Here is a 22960-nt window from a genome sequence, read left to right as displayed (position 1 = left end):
GTTGACTGCATAATTGTACCCAGCTTTTGTATTCTATTTCTGCTTTTCAGCAGCTGCACGTTACTGGAGATCTGATCCACTTTATACCTTTTATATGTTTTGTGTACATGGGCTGAAGACAAATACAAGTTCTTACTCAGAGGATTGTTTAATTACAAACAGTTTGTTGTGGATATGTTTGAGTTTCATTGTTGAAGGTTTGTCTCTTATTGTGACAATTGAAGACTTTTGGATTTCTGTTATGCTTCTTTGTTGGAAGCATTGGTTTTGGTCTCTATTTGAGTGCATCCACATGGATTTGTTTTCTATGGTTTGAAGACACATCACATGGCTATGCATCTCTGTTGGCTTGTATTTAGTTTTTTCTTGTCTCGGCTCGGAATTGGAGGGCATCACTTTTTATCTTTGGAACCTTGGTCTTGTATATGACCTCCTTCCATTGTAGACTATGGCCCTTCCTTGCACTTCTTTTTGGATATCATCATTGATTTTGGATATCCTTGTATTTCTTTTCTTGGCTTCTGTCTTGAGTTATTGATAACTCTTGATGGTTAAGCGTTGTGCCTTAATTGGCTTTGTTGATATTGGCTTCTACCGGATGGTGGTTAAGCGTTGCTTTGATGCTTCTTCCTTCAATTGGTTCAACCTTGAGTTGTGGTTGCTTCTTGTTGGATACGCACTTGTTTGATGACTTTGGTTTTTAGCTGATGTGTTTCCGGCATCTTTCCTTGTATTTTCATTTGCTTGATGTATTTCCTTGTATTTTCTCATTTCAAGTTGGAAGTGTTTTGAGCACCTTCCAACTTGAGGGGGACTATTTGAGATACATAGTTTAGTTACAAGTAGTATTAGTCCTATTAGTATATATACTTGTAATAACCCCATTAGTGGAACAACTTTCTCATATTGTAATATTCATTTTCCTTCAATACAAAGAGTTTCATAAGCTTTTCTCTCCTTCATCAATGGATGTCATGTTTCCTAACAATTGGCGTTACTACTACTTATGTAATGCATTTGGAAGAAAGTAAAATTAGAAAAGAATTGTCCTCCTATCCAAGGATATCTCCAGGATGTAAACTTTGATTAGAATTTACTAAGTATTTATTCTAGAATCATCAGTGTTTTTCATTACTTTCTTAATTAGTTTGATAATGAAGATGTTCGGTGACCTTGCATGGAAAGGAAGATCGTTTCTACTTGTTAGTTTATTTCATTATGTTTTATTTCTGAATAAATTTTATTTGTTGTTGGTATCCAATGAAAATCAACATTGTCAATGAATTCACCTTTATCTTTTTCTGTTCTCCTTCACTTAAATATGATAATTTGAACAGAAATTTTGTTGCAGTCATACGCTGTTGATTTGCATACATTTTGGCACTGTCTTTATAATCTGGAAGTTAATAAGTTTGTTCTCATGTTTAAAATACACTAATCTTTTATGTGCATGGGATTGGCGTTTCTGTTATGTTACTAAGAAATATATATAAATTTGAGTTATGCAAAAGTACTTATCTACTGTCAAATAGAAAGCTATATTTTAGAATTCAAAGATTTTTCCATGGGATTTGCCCAAAAGTTTTTTATTTCAAGGTTGTCATTGATTCTATCGAATGGTTAAAATTCAAAGATTTTTTCATGGCTTTGTCTTTTGTGGCAAAAAAATGTGCATGTTTGATATCACATTATATTTGTAGTCACAGTTAGTCACCTTCATAATGAACATGCACTAACATAGACAATAGTTATTTCTGTCATCATTCATAGCATATGGCAAATCTGGATCGAACATAACAATCGGTATTTTCATGACAAGGAACTCAATATCCCTATCATGGTCACAAACATCATTGTAGAAGTTAAGTTTAGCTCCTCTCTGATGTCTGGAGATAGTGTTTCCACATTTTCTTTTACCTTTGTTACATAGAGATTCTACAGGTTTACCATTCCTTAGAACAGTCACTGTAATTTGTAATTGGTGCCAGGCCATTCCTGGTGTTTAATTTTCATTACCTTATCCAAAAAAAAAGACTATAGTTTTGATTACCAATTTTCCCTCATATTAAGTTATGCTGTATGTCAACTACCTTTCAGTAATAGTTTGAAATGTGTTTACAACAAGCAAAATGGTGCCAAATACAATGTTTTTAGTGTATATTTGAAATATATGTAAAGTGTAAAATATAATTATGAGATAGAGATATACATGTACGGTATCGACATTTTGATGTTTAAATAAAACGCCTGTTACAACAATCATAGTCACATTCCAAAAAAAAAGTCTTGTCATGTTTTGACAGTTGTGTGATATCCAATCTCAGATAGAGATCACTTTCATAAAACTAAATATACCAATTGAATTCCAAAACGTCAAAAAAATTATGCGAAAATTATGCTAAAATACTATAGGTCTAACGTTTTTGACTGGACGGACCAATTTCAATGTTGAATAGGCCAAACATTTAACAATTTAAGCGAAGCGAACACTTCTACCGAGCGTACTTGCCATCAAAGAATCACAAGAACAATGCTCATTTGACTTGCAAAGTTATATGTTTTTATCATTACTTTCTATTCTAATATGCTGCAGCCATTTAGTTTGATAGTTTGGACAACATATATCTGGCTCGATGATGATTCTGTTTGGATGCTTTTAATTTTAGTTTTCTCTATTGTATTGAAACGTGAGAATGGTTCCAAGTCCTATTTGTTGACAGACGTGTTTGATTGTGCTTGTATATACTGGAATTGTTCCGAGTCCTATTTGTTCCAATTCATATAGGACACTTGATACAAAATTTAGAAAGAAACCTCAAACTAGGCAACGTTGACCAAGTTAAAAGCATTAATTAAGTATACTAAAGGTAAGGACACATAAACAATCCTACATGCCAAATTTGAGGGATTTTAAATTGAATAACTAAGTATGTTTAGGCACTCCTCTTGCTATCGATGATGCTACTCTTAGTAGAAGATTTGGGGTCTTTGCAAGGGTGCTTGTAGATGTTGATCTATCTGAGCAATTATTTGAGTCAGTGGTTGTTGAAACTGAAGGGTACGCTCTATCCATTGATATCCAATATGAGAAGCAGCCTCCTTTTTGTGTCAATTGTAAAGTTCTGGGACACAATCTTCAAAATTGTAGGAAACTGAATGTAGAGGTGTCAATATCATGGGGCCTTGAAGTTTTGGCCCCAGCCCACATAGTAATGGGGCTTAAAAATCCACAAGATTAAAAGGCCCACATTCATGCAAGCCCACAAATCAAAAGCCCAGCCCCAAAATTTCTATAAACATTTTCTTTTAAAGTTTTTTTTTTAAAAAAAAAACTATTTTTAAAGTTTTTTTTTTAAATTCAAAACAGCTTATTTATACAAAATAGCTTATTACGATTTCATTTTAAAAAACAACTTATTTATGCAAAACAACATATTTATGCAAAACAACTTATTCAAAACAGCTTATTTATGCAAAACAGCTTATTCGAAACAACTTATTTATACAAAATAGCTTATTTGTACAAAACAGCTTATTCAAAACAACTTATTTATACAAAACAGCTTATTTGTGCAAAACAGCTTGTTCAAAACAGCTTATTTATACAAACCAGCTTATTCCGATTTCATTTTAAAAAAAACAACTTATTCAAAACAGCTTATTTATGCAAAACAGCTTATTCGAAACAACTTATTTATACAAAACAGCTTAGTTCTGCAAAACAGCTTATTTATACAAAACAGCTTATTTATACAAAACAGCTTATTTGTGCAAAACAGCTTATTCAAAACAGCCCATTTATTCAAAACAGCTTATTTGTGCAAAACAGCTTATTTATGCAAAAATAGCTTATTCGTTAGAAGCTGTTTTGCATAAATAAGCTGTTTTGAATAAGTTGTTTTGCATAAATAAATTGTTTTGAATAAGTTGCTTTTTAAAATGAAATCGGAATAAGCTGTTTTGTATGAATAAGATGTTTTGCAAAACAACTTATTTATGCAAAACAACATATTTACGCAACACAACTTATGCAAAACAGCTTATTTATGCAAAACAAGTTATTTATGCAAAACAACATATTACAACATATTTATGCAAAACAACTTATGCAAAACAGCTTATTTATGCAAAACAGCTTATTCGAAACAACTTATTTATACAAAATAGCTTATTTGTGCAAAACAACTTATTCAAAACAACTTATTTATACAAAACAGCTTATTTGTGCAAAACAGCTTATTCAAAACAGCTTATTTATACAAAACAGCTTATTCTGATTTCATTTTAAAAAACAACTTATTCAAAACAACTTATTTATGCAAAACAGCTTATTTGAAACAACTTATTTATACAAAATAGCTTATTTGTGCAAAACAGCTTATTCAAAACAACTTATTTATACAAAACAGCTTATTTATACAAAACAGCTTATTTGTGCAAAACAGCTTATTCAAAACAGCTCATTTATTCAAAACAGCTTATTTGTGCAAAACAACTTATTTATGCAAAAACAACTTATTCGTAATAAGCTGTTTTGCATAAATAAGTTGTTTCGAATAAGTTGTTTTCCATAAATATGTTGTTTTGCATAAATAAATTGTTTTGAATAAGTTGTTTTTTAAAATGAAATCGGAATAAGCTGTTTTGTATGAATAAGCTGTTATGAATAAACTGTTTTGCACAAATAAGCTGTTTTGTATAAATAAGTTGTTTTGAATAAGCTGTTTTGCACAAATAAGCTATTTTGTATAAATAAGTTGTTTCGAATAAGCTGTTTAGCATAAATAAGCTGTTTTGAATAAGTTGTTTTGCATAAATATGTTGTTTTGCATAAATAAGTTGTTTTGAATAAGTTGTTTTTTTTAAAATGAAATCGGAATAAGCTGTTTTGTATAAATAAGTTGTTTTGAATAAGCTGTTTTGCACAAATAAGCTGTTTTGTATAAATAAGTTGTTTCGAATAAGCTGTTTTGCATAAATAAGCTGTTTTGAATAAGTTGTTTTTTAAAATGAAATCGGAATAAGCAGTTTTGTAAAAATAAGCTGTTTTGCACAAGTAAGCTGTTTTGTATAAATAAGTTGTTTTGAATAAGCTGTTTTGCACAAATAAGCTATTTTTTATAAATAAGTTGTTTCGAATAAGCTGTTTTGCATAAATAAGCTGTTTTGAATAAGTTGTTTTGCATAAATAAGTTGTTTTGAATATGTTGTTTTTTACAATGAAATCGGAATAAGCTGTTTTGTATAAATAAGTTGTTTTGAATAAGCTGTTTTGCACAAATAAGCTGTTTTGTATAAATAAGTTGTTTCGAATAAGCTGTTTTGCATAAATAAGCTGTTTTGAAATATTGTTTTGCATAAATATGTTGTTTTGCATAAATAAGTTGTTTTGAATAAGTTGTTTTTTAAAATGAAATCGGAATAAGTTGTTTTGTATAAATAAGCTGTTTTGAATAAGCTGTTTTGCACAAATAAGCTGTTTTGTATAAATAAGTTGTTTTGAATAAGCTGTTTTGCACAAATAAGCTCTTTTTTATAAATAAGTTGTTTCGAATAAGCTGTTTTGCATAAATAAGCTGTTTTGAATAAGTTGTTTTGCATAAATATGTTGTTTTGCATAAATAAGTTGTTTTGAATAAGTTGTTTTTTTTAAAATGAAATCGGAATAAGCTGTTTTGTATAAATAAGTTGTTTTGAATAAGCTGTTTTGCACAAATAAGCTGTTTTGTATAAATAAGTTGTTTCGAATAAGCTGTTTTGCATAAATAAGCTGTTTTGAATAAGCTGTTTTTTAAAATGAAATCGGAATAAGCTGTTTGTATAAATAAGCTGTTTTGAATAAGTTGTTTTGCACAAATAAGCTGTTTTGTATAAATAAGTTGTTTCGAATAAGCTGTTTTGCATAAATAAGCTGTTTTGAATAAGTTGTTTTTTAAAATGAAATCGGAATAAGCTGTTTTGAATAAGCTGTTTTGCACAAATAAGCTGTTTTGTATAAATAAGTTGTTTCGAATAAGTTGTTTTGCATAAATAAGCTGTTTTGAATAAGTTGTTTTTTAAAATGAGATCGGAATAAGTTGTTTTGCATAAATAAGTTGTTTTGAATAAGCGGTTTTTAAAAAGTCATTCTAATAAGTTGTTTTGCATAAATAAACTATTTCGAATAAGCTATTTTGCATAAATAAACTGTTAAGAAAAAAATTATAATATGGGGCTTTATTAAGCCCACAAATAAATAGATTTTATAGTGGGCTTGACCCCAAACAATTCTTTTCAATTAGGGGGCTTTAATTTAGTGGGCTTGGTGGGGGCTTTTTTAAGTGGGCTTTGAAATTCGGGGCTCTATTGACACCTCTAACTGAATGGATCAAACAACACTGAAGGACCTGTCAAATTGAAAACCAGAAATGATTTGAATGGCAAGAAACAGGTTGATGCTGACATGTTGGGCAAGGTCTCTGGTGCTCGAAAAGACTCACACTCTCTGCCTAGCAAGAATCTAGACGGCTCTGATTTGATTCATAAAGATACTGCTGAGCCTGTGAACTCCCCTGTTAAGATTTTCGACCTTGAAACCACCAATACTGAAAATACACAATCTAAACAGGCTGCTACTGAACTACACAACATAACCAACTCCTCTGATTCTCATTTACGACTTGGAAGCTTGAATGACCTACATGACACAGAGAACTTGCATGAGGAAGGAGATGAGGAGGATGTAGCCATCACTGTTTTCATGAAAGATGTGATTTCAAATCCTCTTTTTGGGATGAACTCAAAATCACCCTCTGCTTTAACTCTACATAATCCTTTTGACAGGTTGCAGGAAGATAGTGCAGTTCATCTTGAGAAGAACCCTCTAATGGATCAGATTCAATGTCAACCTGTTGCTGATCAGGTGCATGCTATTTTGGAGCCTGTTCTCAATATCCCTCGGAAGGATGTTGTCCCTATTCCTTATAAAAGCACTGCGAAGCCTGGTGATTTTGGGGAAACTGAGAGGCCGTCATTCCTTAGTGTTGCCTCTGCATCCATCTCTTCAGCTTGTGAACTGAGACCACGCCTAATGCCTGTTCCATATACTACTATGTATGCTGAGTTGAGTATTGATAAGAGACCTTTTACCACAACACACAACTCTAAGACACCAACAGCTGCAGCACTTAAGAGTGTCCAAATTTTGAAGCAATTTTGGGGAGATGTGGGGGATGATGACTCTGACACTGAAGACCTCACTATTACGCAAACAGGTGCTGATCAGTGCTTGTTGAGTGACACTGAAACAGTTGGCAAAGTCAAGCGTGGCAAGAAGAATAAAAAACAGAAAAGCCCCAAGTCTATGGCTAAAGCAAGTTCTGCTAGAATAAATACAAGATCCAAGAAAAATCTCAATATCACCACATCCTAATGAAACCGTTTGTGTGGAACATCATAGGCATTGGAAAACATGACTTTATGTTTCTAGGAAGAGTCATTTAACACAAATGGATGGCTTGGTTCGCCCACATAAATGTTGTCTTTAGGAGCTTTCATCTGAGTTGTGCTCTTTTTATTAGCATAGTTTTCTTTTAGTATAGATTGGTCACAGTTGGCCTACATATATGTTGTAATAAGGTTCAGGCCTCCTCCTGATTTGCATTTTAATTTTTTTTTCTTTGATCAAAAAAAAAAAGAAAAACTAAGTTTGGACAAGTTAGTTACTAATCTGAATTTAATATCAGCCGTGGCAAACTGGTGTGATCTACATTACTAGTGTTATTGGTTAAGCATACGAGAAATGATTTACTCGTAATTAATTGTTATTAAGCATATGCAAATCAAATATCAGTTGAAGCGTCAGACCATGTATTACTATTTCATTTAACATTCAAATATTAAAATACAAAGTAACATATAATTCCAATAACTAGCCTTCCGAGGATACTGTCAAATGAAATAGCATCTCAGAAACTTTGATACATCATGAGGACTAAACAAAAACTTTGTACTTGCTAAGATGGGAGATTGGCGGGATAACAAATAGGACTGAAAACTGTCATGGACCAGGTGGCTGAACTCAGTAGAAGCTAGTCTGGCTGCTGTTCTGTCTACTCTGGTGCAGCAGATGCGTTGGTATGGATTCCCGATCCTGCTTCAGGTTTCTCGGTTGAAACATGTTATAGAGAGATTCTTCAGTTCTGTCAATCTGCTGGTGTGGACAGCTTGATTTTAAACGATGTCAATCAATTAAGATCATCTTGGCACTACGATTTCTAGGATTGACTTGTTTACGATTTAGTTGTTTCTTTGTCACAACTGTTTTTGTTCATGAGATAGTGATATATTTCTTTTGTAACACCCATACCAGACGTATCTAGAAAGTCTAGCATGTGCGTTAATTTAGTACTGGATACATTAAAAATTTACAACATAAAAACTTCGAATGAATATCGTATACAACAAATGCGTTCGTACAATAAGATTATAACTCGACTTTTCTAAAATATAATAAAGACATCCTTGAATATCCATATCCTGCTGCAGCTGGTACGAACGAACACTTGCTGAAACATCCATCCGGCTACTAGCTTGCTAATCCATCTTGATATCTGAAACAAATAAGGATTGGGATGAGACATAATGTCTCAGTGAGTTCCACCTAACCCTAGGCTATAGGCAACCACGGGGGAAACCTACGGTCACCACGTGTCTACAATACAACCTGCCGGTTGATTATACATGTGTGGGGACTTGCTTTCTTAGACGGCGGTGCTTGCTAGGGCCGTCTTAATATTCTTAACTTGTTATAGGCTTCTCTTCTTATACGTGCCATGGCGGTTAAGGGGATCTAAAACCGCATTGCCAAGATACGATCTACGCATCAAGGCCTTCACTTGCTAAAATCATGACACGACTCTAACCGGACGATTAGGGAAAACCTAAGATCGTCGACGGTATAACTCTCTTAACTTGCTTATAAAAGTGACTCTTTCTAGCTTGCTAGCTTTTGACTTTCTACTTCTATATTCTTTCTAGTTCTTGACAGTCTATGCCAAGGCTCTATGACATAACACACATAAATGTATGATGAATATGCATAGTTAGCTTCATTGATTATGTTAGCGTGTAACAAACAACTTATTTGAGTTCATTTTACGGATTAGTCCCGAGTGGAGTAACCCCGGAAGATAATCCCTTACTACCGGTGAAATGCTTAGCAAGAGCGCACCGGACTCCCTTAGTGAACGTGCGGGTCCCTTACGGCTTACCCCATTCCCCTTGGAGAACCTTTTGTACCCAACCTTGGAAGGAATACAAAAGACACGACACCTTAACTTAGTGAAATGCGGCTCCCTTGCGGCTTAACCATTCCCCTTGGGGAACCCCTTGATTCCAATTTGGATAACAAGAGACATGACACTCTTTCTTTCTTATAAGTCTTAGTCTTATGCATGAAAATTAACTTAAACATGCTAACTCTTTTACCTCGGATCCCTAGACAATCCCACTAGAGGTAACTATATGCTTGCTTAACTTACTTTGTGAATGGATATAAAATCGATTCACGTCTTGCCATACTCGTATGGCACTTGCTCTACGCGAAGATAATACTCACATTACCTCACGTCTTATCAAGCATATTACTAATGCATAGCATTCTATTTCTTTCTAACTATTCTAGTTCTCGATAACTATATCGAGGCTCTAGTTCTTCCCTTTCCTTAAAGATTATCTTGCTACCCGATCGTAAAACCTTTACTTCGCTCATATGTCATGCTATACTACACAAGGAAAATACTTGCTTTACCTTTAAGAAAACCTTTTTACAACCTATATGCCTTGGAATCATGATTGAGGGTTTATAGTTTAAAAAGATTGCTTGAAAAGAACCGCTCGCGAACGCCAGAACCACCCGGAAGCGAACAAACAATGAGCTGCCCCACTGTTTGCTCGCCATGGCGAGTGATTGTGTGTGGGAGGCGAGCACCTGCTCGCCACTGCGAGTAGGAGGCGAGTGGACACCCCCATTCGGCCTTCAAGCTCGCCTCGCGAGCCATTTGCTCGCCGTGGCGAGCTGTGACAGTCCAGAACTCTCAAAAATGATATTTTTCACTCAAAAACCTCAATTCCAATCATTCCAAAGCATATCATGGCACTAGGGATCATATACAACTTGTAAAACAGTCATTGAGCAAGTATTCACATGTGTAAGGTTACATGACATGAAAGGGGCAACTTTCTATGTGTAAACCCTAGAAAATGCATAGTTATCTTACAAGAGAAAACACATAAACCATGGGTGGTAATCTAACTAAGGAACTCACCTTGCAAGTTATCAAAGCAATTCCAAGCCTCAAGCTCAAGCAAGCATCATCTTCCCTTTACATCCAACCCTAGTTTGCTTCCTTGTTTCCAAAGCTTCAAGTTTACCAAGAACACATCCCATACTCTAGCTTGTGCTCAATCTTCCACTAATTTCTTCCAATTTTCCATACATACCATAAACAACCTCAAACCCTAGCTCTTGGTTCACAAATCTAATCTCCCAACCAACTTTATCTTTAGCTCTTAACCATGAGATCACCAAGATAATTACTTAACCCCAAACTCCCAAGCATCATCCTCTTCTAGCATCAACAACCCTAACTTCATAATCTATTCTTGATGGAGAGAAGAAGAGAAAGACAACTCAATACAAACTTCTAATGATTTGGTGTCTTGAAAGATCATAAGGTGAAGCCTTGCCATAGATGGAAGAAGTTAGAAAGGATAGAGGAAGAGAAAGAGAGAAGAAGGCGTGGAAGAAGAGAGAAGGAAGAGAGAAAATCCTTGCCAAAAAAAACTAGAGAGAGAAAGGATAAGTGAAATGGGATATTTTGGTGCCTTTACCAAATAAATATCCTTTCCCGCGCAATTACCAAAATGCCCTTGCCTTTAAACGTGTTAAATACGATACTGATACTTTTCCCGTGTTATGCTGACATGTCATAAAATATTGACTATTAACCACTCTCCCTGAATTATTTCCTCTGGCACGATTGACGGGTAATATTCCGATACTAGCAGGCGGGATATTACATTCTACCCCCCTTAAAAAAAATTTCGTCCTCGAAATTTAGAAACCAACTATCAATCTTTGGGACTAACTTGTCTCCTTCAGTTCTTAGTTAAACATAATCTGTTCATACTCACTCCAAAGGGTTCATAGCATACTTTCCTCATCAAACACGTAACTCATTCTTCTTTCTTAATCCGCGAAAACGAATTTAGTCTCTTCAATCTTAGTACCTTCATCAAAATCACAGAACTATCTTAGAACATTGTGATTGATTCTTACCTTGTTTCATGTGAAATGGTTGTCTTGGATCCACATCTTAACTATTTAGTATAGCCATCAATAAGTAACTTATCACTAACTGAAACACTTAGGATTTGCCTTTTAACTGGGGTCCTAACGGAATCCAGGTTTGCCCTGCAGTGCTTACTTGCATCTGAAACATCTTATCATGCATACATCTTACTATGCATACATAATCTTTCTTACCGCATCTTGCGATTTATATTTCTTACTTATGTTACTTATCTTGATGATTATATAGATCTCTTAACTCTTGCAAGCTCTTCAAAAACCTTTCTAATTTGACACGAAGAAGCGAAATCCATTACGTCGGTTCACCTGACAACTTAATAACTAGTTATTGTGGTTCACTTTCCCTCAAAACTTTCTACTAAGTCCTTTTGCACTTGCATTGAACACTTTGAATACAAAATCATGCTTCCTGTATGATATTGGTATCACACGAACATTGCCATTTCCTCTTTAAAACTTTATCCTCATAATGCTTGTACACTTCCACATACCGTTTCTTGTTAGTTAATAACGATACCCAACCTAGTACTTTGCTTCAAGAAATTTCTAAACTTTGGTACATAGGTTCTTGGAACGAACATTTACTTGAATAAAGAAAATCTCATTTTGAAACCAAGCTTGTAATGGTACCTCAGAACCACAGGACGAGTCTCTAAATTTTATTAAAAAGGTTTTACAACTCGCCTCAAACTTGTCTATATCAAGTTGGTTCTGAAGTCCTTATGTCTTAAGTGAGCTTGCTCACATACGGCGCAACTCATCGGTTTCGTCAATGTAAAAAAAAAACATATTTTAAAACATCTTCGTTCCCAAGTTCCTTGATACCAATCTTAACTTTAAGAAAGTTATGCTCATAGCTTGACACTATTCTAACAAGTATCGTTATCATTTAACAAGTTTGATATAGGAGGGTATGTACTTCATCGTGAAAACCTCATATATCTTATTCCATTATCACAGCACATACTCTTTCCGGACTAGCCAATAGCTCATCTACACATTTAACACCACCAGATAGGCAATCCGATTACTTTCTTTGTGATAACTCTAGTCTTTCTCATCTTACTTAAGCAAAGATACTCCCTTTATACTTCTACCTTAATCAACACTGACCGTGTGAGTATCAATACTTACTTGTCACATCGAGAACTCCCCGTTCGTTTCATAGTATTCCTCACTAAAACTGTATTACCGACTCGAATATTCTTCACGAAGATTCTTACTACAACATTCCATGTTCCATTGTCACCGTCCACAACTTTACCGGTTAATTTCCGTTGCGCTACCCTGATTCCCTTCGGTTGGCTTAAACTAATACTCTAATCCGTTGAGATGTGTGTAACTTCACACTCTGTATTTCATTTCTTTACTATCTTCTTGAACTATTCTCAAGACTTTCCATGTTGCAACCACGTCACAAATTTATACTTACCACTGCTTATAAGATCAAAACTCATGATAAACTTATCGCATACTCATAACACTTTACTTGGGAATATACCTTACGTTCTTGCTAATTGGGTTCACCTCCTGATATTTACATATCATACTTGAACTTGTTTCCGAGCAATCTCAAATTCTCATAGTAGACTTATTTTGCACTTGGACATACATTCCTTAACCATCTAACCTTGTACCTTAGTATTCCCGCGTACCATATTTTGCTTAATCATTCCTATGTTTGCCCGTTGGTTTTTCTTTTAATGAAAACTTCATAACTAACATACGGGTCATTGATATTGATGATTTTCCACTAAATAATTTATACTAATTTTAAGCCCAAGTCGTTACTCTAAAATCATAGAACAAGTTGGTAACACATGCGTGCCATCAAGTCTTGGTTCTAGTGAATTTAGCTCACTCTATGTGAGTCGTAACAATCTGGTACCTACAAAATTTTCTTTGAATTTTCAAAACTGTCAACTTCAATTACCCACATGTGTATGTCATTCTAAAATCTTGTAAACTTTATGATTCAACATCATAACGAGCCTTAGCAAGTTAGTTAAGCAAAACGTAGATTCGGGGAATACTCATAACTCCACAAAATCCAAGAACCTTACGACTTCGTATAAGTCTTCACCTCTTTAACTTCTTTTTTTTTTTTTCAGGTCTTCACATTCATGTCGTCCATTCTAAATACTGGAACCTCTAAACTCTTAGTCTGAACTCCTTCTCTACCCTTGACACATTAACTTCCAAAGCTACCTTAACCGTATCGATTTTCGTTAATAGTTGCTCATGCCTTTTCCTTTGAAAATCTTAGGATGTGATATGCATTCATTACTTGATGTCATAAAAGGTTTTCATTGCTTTAAATATTGTGAAGATAACTCTCCAATAGTTACTGCAAATCCTAGAGACGAACTAACGGTTTTCGGAAAACTGGGAATTTCGCCTCAGGTTCGCTATTGGCGAGTTTCTTCAGTTCAATCTCCTTATAAATATACTTTATATGAAAATTCTTATTTCTCAAGTAGTCCAATGCATATCATTCATTCCTATCAACATAAAATATTCTACAACATATGCACAACAACCATCAACCTATTTCAATACAGTTCTCGACTCGCCGGAAATCAATGCCTTAGTCCTGATGACATAAACTTTCGCTTAAATCCTTAACTCCTTCTACTATGAGTAACTTGCCTCGCTACATTGCGAATTAACGCACTTTCAGAACACTAGAACCTTGTCCACTCTGAGCTTACAATCCCATAACCTCATTCACATAACGCTATCCCTGAGAGCCTACTAATTCCGCCAGCCTACATCAACTTCTTTCTAACTTGCAGCCCTGCGTTGACGTTCTGGAACACAAATCCTTCCTATACAATAAATCTGTTCCAACAACAAATCTTACTGAAGCTTCAGATCATACTTAGACATTTCCAAACTCTTTACTCACGGGTATACGATTCATCTACAACATCTTACCCAACGCTGTCTGAACGTCCCTTATTAACATTACCTTACATTCCCGTAGAATTCACCTTTCTACTACTTAGTTCACCGGCCACCTATTGGCACAATCGAACTTCTTACTAATACTCAATCCAAGTTCTTACTCCTATTCTCACACCTTCCAGTGCATCTTCATCATATACTTCGTTCCTCCTGGGTCCTATTCAGCTCTCAAGCATCCGTTCTAATCGTCGATTGTTAAATTGAGTTGATCAGGCTCAACTAACAACAACAACTAGAACATTTACCCGGAACCCAATGGTCCCACTACCTTTGTTGTAACTTAATGACCCAAGGCACGGTCTGAATCGACCAGCTCTGATACCAAATGTAACACCCATACCAGACGTATCTAGAAAGTCTAGCATGTGCGTTAATTTAGTACTGGATACATTAAAAATTTACAACATAAAAACTTCGAATGAATATCGTATACAACAAATGCTTTCGTACAATAAGATTATAACTCGACTTTTCTAAAATATAATAAAGACATCCTTGAATATCCATATCCTGCTGCAGCTGGTACGAACGAACACTTGCTGAAACATCCATCCGGCTACTAGCTTGCTAATCCATCTTGATATCTGAAACAAATAAGGATTGGGATGAGACATAATGTCTCAGTGAGTTCCACCTAACCCTAGGCTATAGGCAACCACGGGGGAAACCTACGGTCACCACGTGTCTACAATACAACCTGCCGGTTGATTATACATGTGTGGGGACTTGCTTTCTTAGACGGCGGTGCTTGCTAGGGCCGTCTTAATATTCTTAACTTGTTATAGGCTTCTCTTCTTATACGTGCCATGGCGGTTAAGGGGATCTAAAACCGCATTGCCAAGATACGATCTACGCATCAAGGCCTTCACTTGCTAAAATCATGACACGACTCTAACCGGACGATTAGGGAAAACCTAAGATCGTCGACGGTATAACTCTCTTAACTTGCTTATAAAAGTGACTCTTTCTAGCTTGCTAGCTTTTGACTTTCTACTTCTATATTCTTTCTAGTTCTTGACAGTCTATGCCAAGGCTCTATGACATAACACACATAAATGTATGATGAATATGCATAGTTAGCTTCATTGATTATGTTAGCGTGTAACAAACAACTTATTTGAGTTCATTTTACGGATTAGTCCCGAGTGGAGTAACCCCGGAAGATAATCCCTTACTACCGGTGAAATGCTTAGCAAGAGCGCACCGGACTCCCTTAGTGAACATGCGGGTCCCTTACGGCTTACCCCATTCCCCTTGGAGAACCTTTTGTACCCAACCTTGGAAGGAATACAAAAGACACGACACCTTAACTTAGTGAAATGCGGCTCCCTTGCGGCTTAACCATTCCCCTTGGGGAACCCCTTGATTCCAATTTGGATAACAAGAGACATGACACTCTTTCTTTCTTATAAGTCTTAGTCTTATGCATGAAAATTAACTTAAACATGCTAACTCTTTTACCTCGGATCCCTAGACAATCCCACTAGAGGTAACTATATGCTTGCTTAACTTACTTTGTGAATGGATATAAAATCGATTCACGTCTTGCCATACTCGTATGGCACTTGCTCTACGCGAAGATAATACTCACATTACCTCACGTCTTATCAAGCATATTACTAATGCATAGCATTCTATTTCTTTCTAACTATTCTAGTTCTCGATAACTATATCGAGGCTCTAGTTCTTCCCTTTCCTTAAAGATTATCTTGCTACCCGATCGTAAAACCTTTACTTCGCTCATATGTCATGCTATACTACACAAGGAAAATACTTGCTTTACCTTTAAGAAAACCTTTTTACAACCTATATGCCTTGGAATCATGATTGAGGGTTTATAGTTTAAAAAGATTGCTTGAAAAGAACCGCTCGCGAACGCCAAAACCACCCGGAAGCGAACAAACAATGAGCTGCCCCACTGTTTGCTCGCCATGGCGAGTGATTGTGTGTGGGAGGCGAGCACCTGCTCGCCACTGCGAGTAGGAGGCGAGTGGACACCCCCATTCGGCCTTCAAGCTCGCCTCGCGAGCCATTTGCTCGCCGTGGCGAGCTGTGACAGTCCAGAACTCTCAAAAATGATATTTTTCACTCAAAAACCTCAATTCCAATCATTCCAAAGCATATCATGGCACTAGGGATCATATACAACTTGTAAAACAGTCATTGAGCAAGTATTCACATGTGTAAGGTTACATGACATGAAAGGGGCAACTTTCTATGTGTAAACCCTAGAAAATGCATAGTTATCTTACAAGAGAAAACACATAAACCATGGGTGGTAATCTAACTAAGGAACTCACCTTGCAAGTTATCAAAGCAATTCCAAGCCTCAAGCTCAAGCAAGCATCATCTTCCCTTTACATCCAACCCTAGTTTGCTTCCTTGTTTCCAAAGCTTCAAGTTTACCAAGAACACATCCCATACTCTAGCTTGTGCTCAATCTTCCACTAATTTCTTCCAATTTTCCATACATACCATAAACAACCTCAAACCCTAGCTCTTGGTTCATCAATCTAATCTCCCAACCAACTTTATCTTTAGCTCTTAACCATGAGATCACCAAGATAATTACTTAACCCCAAGCTCCCAAGCATCATCCTCTTCTAGCATCAACAACCCTAACTTCATAATCTATTCTTGATGGAGAGAAGAAGAGAAAGACAACTCAATACAAACTTCTAATGATTTGGTGTCTTGAAAGATCATAAGGTGAAGCCTTGCCATAGATGGAAGAAGTTAGAAAGGATAGAGGAAGAGAAAGAGAGAAGAAGGCGTGGAAGAAGAGAGAAGGAAGAGAGAAAATCCTTGCCAAAAAAACTAGAGAGAGAAAGGATAAGTGAAATGGGATATTTTGGTGCCTTTACCAAATAAATATCCTTTCCCGCGCAATTACCAAAATGCCCTTGCCTTTAAACGTGTTAAATACGATACTGATACTTTTCCCGTGTTATGCTGACATGTCATAAAATATTGACTATTAACCACTCTCCCTGAATTATTTCCTCTGGCACGATTGACGGGTAATATTCCGATACTAGCAGGCGGGATATTACATCTTTCATATGTTCGACAATATTATTGTGATGTTGATGATCTTGCTTTTTATTTTTTTTTTAAGTAAAGTGTCTTAACATTTTTCCTTCTGCTGGCTATGGCTTTTTATCAAATTAATGTTGACTATGAATCTTTGGTTCTAAGAATTGATACTTCGTGTGTTGATCTTCCATCGCTCAAAATCCTACATTTGGAACACGTTTGTTTTAAAAATCGGAATGATTACATAAATTTTCTTTCTGCTTGTCCTATCTTAAAAGATTTTCATGCTGAACCTATCTACATACATAGTGAGAAGAATCTTGATGAAAACAATGCACCAGATGAAGGGTTTAAATCCTTGACATTGTCTAAATTGGTTAGAGTGTGTATTGGTTCAGTAGATGCTCCATTTAATGGTATTGGTTGAATATTAGAAAAGAAAGTAATGAAAAACACTGATGATTCTAGTTTATATACCTAATAAATTCAAAAGAAAGTATACAGCTTGGAGATATTCTTGGATAGGAGTACAATTCTTCTGTAATTTGACTTTTTTCCAAAAACATTCTATTAATATTAACACCAATTGTCATGTCTTGTAAAAGACTCGCATTCTTTAAAATAAATTTTGCAAATTGAAGATCATTTGCCTTGCCATCGATGTTTAAAATAGTACATGATATGAGGTTAGACAAATCCCATTCAAGAACCGAATTTGGGCATTTCCATTTCTTGGATAAGCTCGGATACTCCCACTGTCAAAGGGATAAAAATTAAAATTTATCAAAATATATATAGAACAACAAAAACCAAACATTATTCCACTAAGTGAGGTAAGCAACAATATGGATCACACGACGCCATAATGATCTATGAAAAAAAAAAAAAAAGAACAAGCAAGCAAAAATATACCTTTTTAATGCAAAGAATTTGAAGCTTGGGACAGTGGCGGAGCAGTTCTACTACACCATCCCAACAAATATATAAATAACTAGGAAACATTACTTTGATGGAAATTAAGTTTAGAAACTTGATATTATTAATAACATTAAACAGACCATCAAATATCCTTATACTCGCTCTAACCAACTTAGGCAATGTCAAGAATGTAAGCCCTTCTTCAGATGCATTTATGTAATCACGTTCCATAAAATAGATCGGTTCAGCATGCCAATCTTCTAGAATAGGACAAGCATAAAGAAAATTTATGTAATCATTCTGATTTTCAAAAGAAACCACAGTCAAGCTTAGGGTTTTGAGTGATGGAAGATGAACACACGAAGTATGCTTTTCAACATATACGCTTTCAAGTTTTAGAACGACAAGCGTTTGAGAGACAAAGTGATAGGGCTTGAATGTGTGGGAAGATAAAGTGAGATGAATTTCCTCTATATGACGCTTTATTGCGGCTTCTAGCCATTTTGCCACATTAAATTTACTATTTTTTTTTTTTTGGTACAATTAAATTTACTATTTTTCTGATGATGGTATCTAAACTGACACTTGAAGCGAAATTTTTTGATGGGTTGGTTGGTTGAAAGAGGAGAGAGCATGACATTATTGACAAAACAATTGACGCGCATGAATGTTTTACATTTTGTTATGGATTTATAGCTGAGGTCGATAACCAGGAGTGAATAGCAGAGTGGGGTCCACCGCTTGGAAAGAATGGCCGTAGTAAAAGCCAGCTTGGTAGGGAGAAAAGAGAGAATGTAAAGCAATAACTCATCGGGTAAATCGCTGATTCTATCGACCAAATTGTAGGTTGCCTGCCGTGAAAAAAATAATTTTGTATTAGTTGGTTGTGAATAAAAACTATGATTGTCTCATACAACTACTATAATAATTTTCTCAAACATATACACAAAGCAGTAACAATTAACCAGAACCGTAGAAGAAGAATTAGTTAAACAAACCCTCTTTTCTAATTTTTCTGTCGATTCTCGTCTTCCCCTTCTTTTCTTCGTAGATATAACCCTTATTTTCTTCATAGCTGAAGGAATGAATCAATTCTCCAATTGTATAACTTGGTTGCTATTTATGCTAAAAGATCCATCCAACAAGCCCAAACCCAAACCAATATTTTTATATTTCATCTACAAAATATAATTTTGATCTAAAATAATAATTCAATTTTTTTATTTTATTTTTTTAAGGAATTTTTTTTATTTTATGTACGGTGAAGATGAATATGTATAGGAGATATTTTCCATTCTAGTGTGATAATAGATAACATGTATTTTTCAATTTGATATTTTAACAAACTTGAGTTATCTTCTTATATTTAAGCAAAGGAAATATGACAAGTAAAAAAGAAGTAAATAAAATTGAATGACACCAACAAAATAACATTTTTATCGTCAAATTTGTTTAAAGGTATAATTGAAAGTTGAAAAAGTTAGTCTAAAATGGTATATTCGTTTTATTGCGCTAACTCGTGTAAACTATGGACGATTTTTTACGTGAAATTTTAATTTTGATTAAAATTATAAGTACAAATATTTGTGACTTTCAAATTCTAACAAACCCAAAAAAACATGTTTCACTTTTTCAATAACAAAAGTAATTTAACAAATATAATATAAATCCTTATATCTTCTAATACCACAAACAATATATCATTAATATAGAAAAAATTGTGGAAGAGTATAATTGGAATTATAAAATGTTTAGCCCAAAATCTATATCCCCTTCGTTTATAATATTGATAGTATTGTTCCTGTTTTAATGGGATTTAATTTTTTTAATTAAATTTAAAATAATATTATTAGAGTATAAAATAGTAAATAAAATAGTTTAAATGAATGGTAAAATAGGTAATGAAAATACCAGCCCAAACTCTTGTATTTTAAGTCTATTTTCTTTATGTGTGTGTGTGTCTATATATATATATATATATATATATATATATATATATATATATATATATATATATATATATATATGGGTGTTCACGGGTTGGATTGGTTTGATTTTGGGAGGAAAAACATCCAACCAAATCTCTTCAATTTTGATATTTGTTCATCCAATTGGTTTGGTTTTCGGTTTTCATTGTTGTACATTTTTTCTTTTAAGAAAACATTAAAACCATTGAATAAACAACGGTTGTTGTAATGACATTTTACAACAAATAGACCTCTCTCCAATTATACACAGCTAATCCCCTCTTTTTTCACTTTATTTAGAATTCATATCACCTCTTTTAAGAAAAGTTGATCATTGAAAACATAGATAGACCTAATCAGCAACATGTAAATGCAACTCATCATTTATATTCAATCAGTATGTGATCTCTTTTCTAGTCTCATATGTTCTAGAACTCCCCTCCCTCACCGTTGATTATTGCTCATATTCACGGTCTCATATGTTCTAGCACTCCCCTCCCTCACCGTTGATTATTGCTCATATTCGCCGTTAAGTAGGGAGATGCCGGTGGCGTAGAGGCAATTAAATTAAACCGGGACCATAATATTTACGTAGAGCTTCTATTCTATAACTCTAACAATTGCATGCATCAGTCACTCCTCTATTGGGGGCGTAGACGCAACTGGCCAAACTTCATGATCAATCGTTGTTTTCTTGTGCATTTATTTATCAATTTACATTAAAATAAGATTTTTTTTTTTATATTCTTACACTCTCAATGCCTAACAGATCCTTTTCACAGAAGGAAGTGCTACAATGATTAGGTCGACATTGTTTTATGTCACTGAAAATCTGAAATGCTTGTTTGTATTAGCAGTATGTATGTGCGTGCATGTTTAAATTTTTTGCATATTAATATTCACTATTAGTTCTAAGATATCTTCAATTCCAAAGGATCATTAGTTCTTCAATATAACTTAGCATGTACTTGAGAATTAAGAGGCTGATAAAAACCGAATGTATACTTCAATATAACCGAATGTCAATAAAAAAAAAATTTAATTCGTAATAAACAGTCCGTTGAGGTTTTTAATAACTTTAAAAAAAAATAGTTTTAATTTAAAGAACAATGTACTTGTTTGTTATAATTTTTTAAAAAACAAGATTCAACAAAAAAAATCTAAAAGCGTCTTTAAATGAAAAGATATAATAGTAACTTTTTGATAAATAGGGAAAATTACACTCACCTCCCTTGAGTTATGTTCAAATAACACAGACACCCACTCTAGTTGTAAAACTTAAACTAACCTCCCTTGACTAGCTATACCTTTTTGTCGCAGCCTCTTTCTCGATAACGGACCGTTTTTTAAAAACTTGGGGCCGGCAACCGTGTCATCGTTATAAAACTTAAAAGGATTAAAATGAAACTTTTTTTTTGAGACATGGATTAAATGAAAGGAAAAAACTTATGTACAATTCTTTAGGTGCATTTCGTATGGTCCTTAGTAAATTCAATTTCCTTAAATCCATAATTTTCTCAAAGTTTTTTATATAAAAAAAATGTATTTTAAGTTGAAAACCATACGTGAAACCATCCACGTAGGGGAATTATTCATCAGGAAGGCACTTGTTGTATTGGGGGGGTGCGGTTCTTCTGAGACAGCGGCGCATCTCATTCTTCAATGTGCCTCTTCGGTTCAGTGTGGCACTATGTTTATCGGTGGGTAGGCATTTCTTTTATTGCTCCAGCGACAATTGGTGATCACTTTCAGCATTTTGGTCAGTTGGCAAGTTTATCGAGATCTATTCATTCTTTCCTGACAATAATATGGCATGCTTGTGTCTGGGTTATATGGAAGGAAAGAAACAACAGGATTTTTCAACATAAGTTGATTACTTCGGATCGTTTAGCAGAAAGGGTCGAGATTATGTCTTTTAATTGGTTTAAGGCAAATATCCCCAGCTTTGCCTTCAGTTATAACGACTGGGGACAACATCCTTTATTATGCATGGGTGTGCTGGGGTAGCTTTTTGTCTATTTTCTTCTGTTATTCGATTTAGCTTGTGATGGGTGTTCTCTTTTGCACATCTTACTAAACTTTGTTTGTGATGGTTGTTCTCTTTATCACATCTTGTGCGAGATGAACCGCCTATGGTAATTTAATATATTCCATTTTGGCTTGTTCAAAAAAAAAAAACCCTAAAAAGTTGTACCTAAGTTTTGTCCTAAATGAAACTTACAAAAATTTAAACTAACCCATACAAATGTAAAACTTAAGGGCCCTGAGTTATTTTGCCAATAAAATAGAAAGATTAGAAGTTTTTGTACCAAAAAAAAAAAAGATTAGAAGTTTGGGCCTGCGTTTGTTGGGATTTTATTTTAGAGTAAATAACAATTAAGGTTGACAATTAGAGAAAAAAATACGAGAGAGCGTTGTTTCCTTCTATTTCAATCCTCGACAAAACCCTAAACCCTAGTTTTGTTCATTATCAGTTACCACTCATTCTTTGCGGCTTCCAAGGTAACAACATCCTTCAATTACGGTTTCCTAATTTTCTTGTTATCGCCAATATGATTGGGCGATTTGGTTCATCTTTCTAGATTCTATTATTTGTGTTTAGGGCTTGGTTGTTGTTGTAATATGGATAGCTAATAAATTTATTATAAGCCAAAAATCACTTTTTATGTCCACATGCATCAATTATTCAATTAACTTTTTTTTGACCAAATTATTCATT

This window comes from Medicago sativa, chromosome 6 (genome assembly GCF_051527215.1).
Source record: "Medicago sativa cultivar Bolivia chromosome 6, Bolivia_mono, whole genome shotgun sequence".
NCBI classification, from domain to species: Eukaryota; Viridiplantae; Streptophyta; class Magnoliopsida; order Fabales; family Fabaceae; genus Medicago; species Medicago sativa.
Note: the sequence above shows the minus strand (reverse complement) of the source record.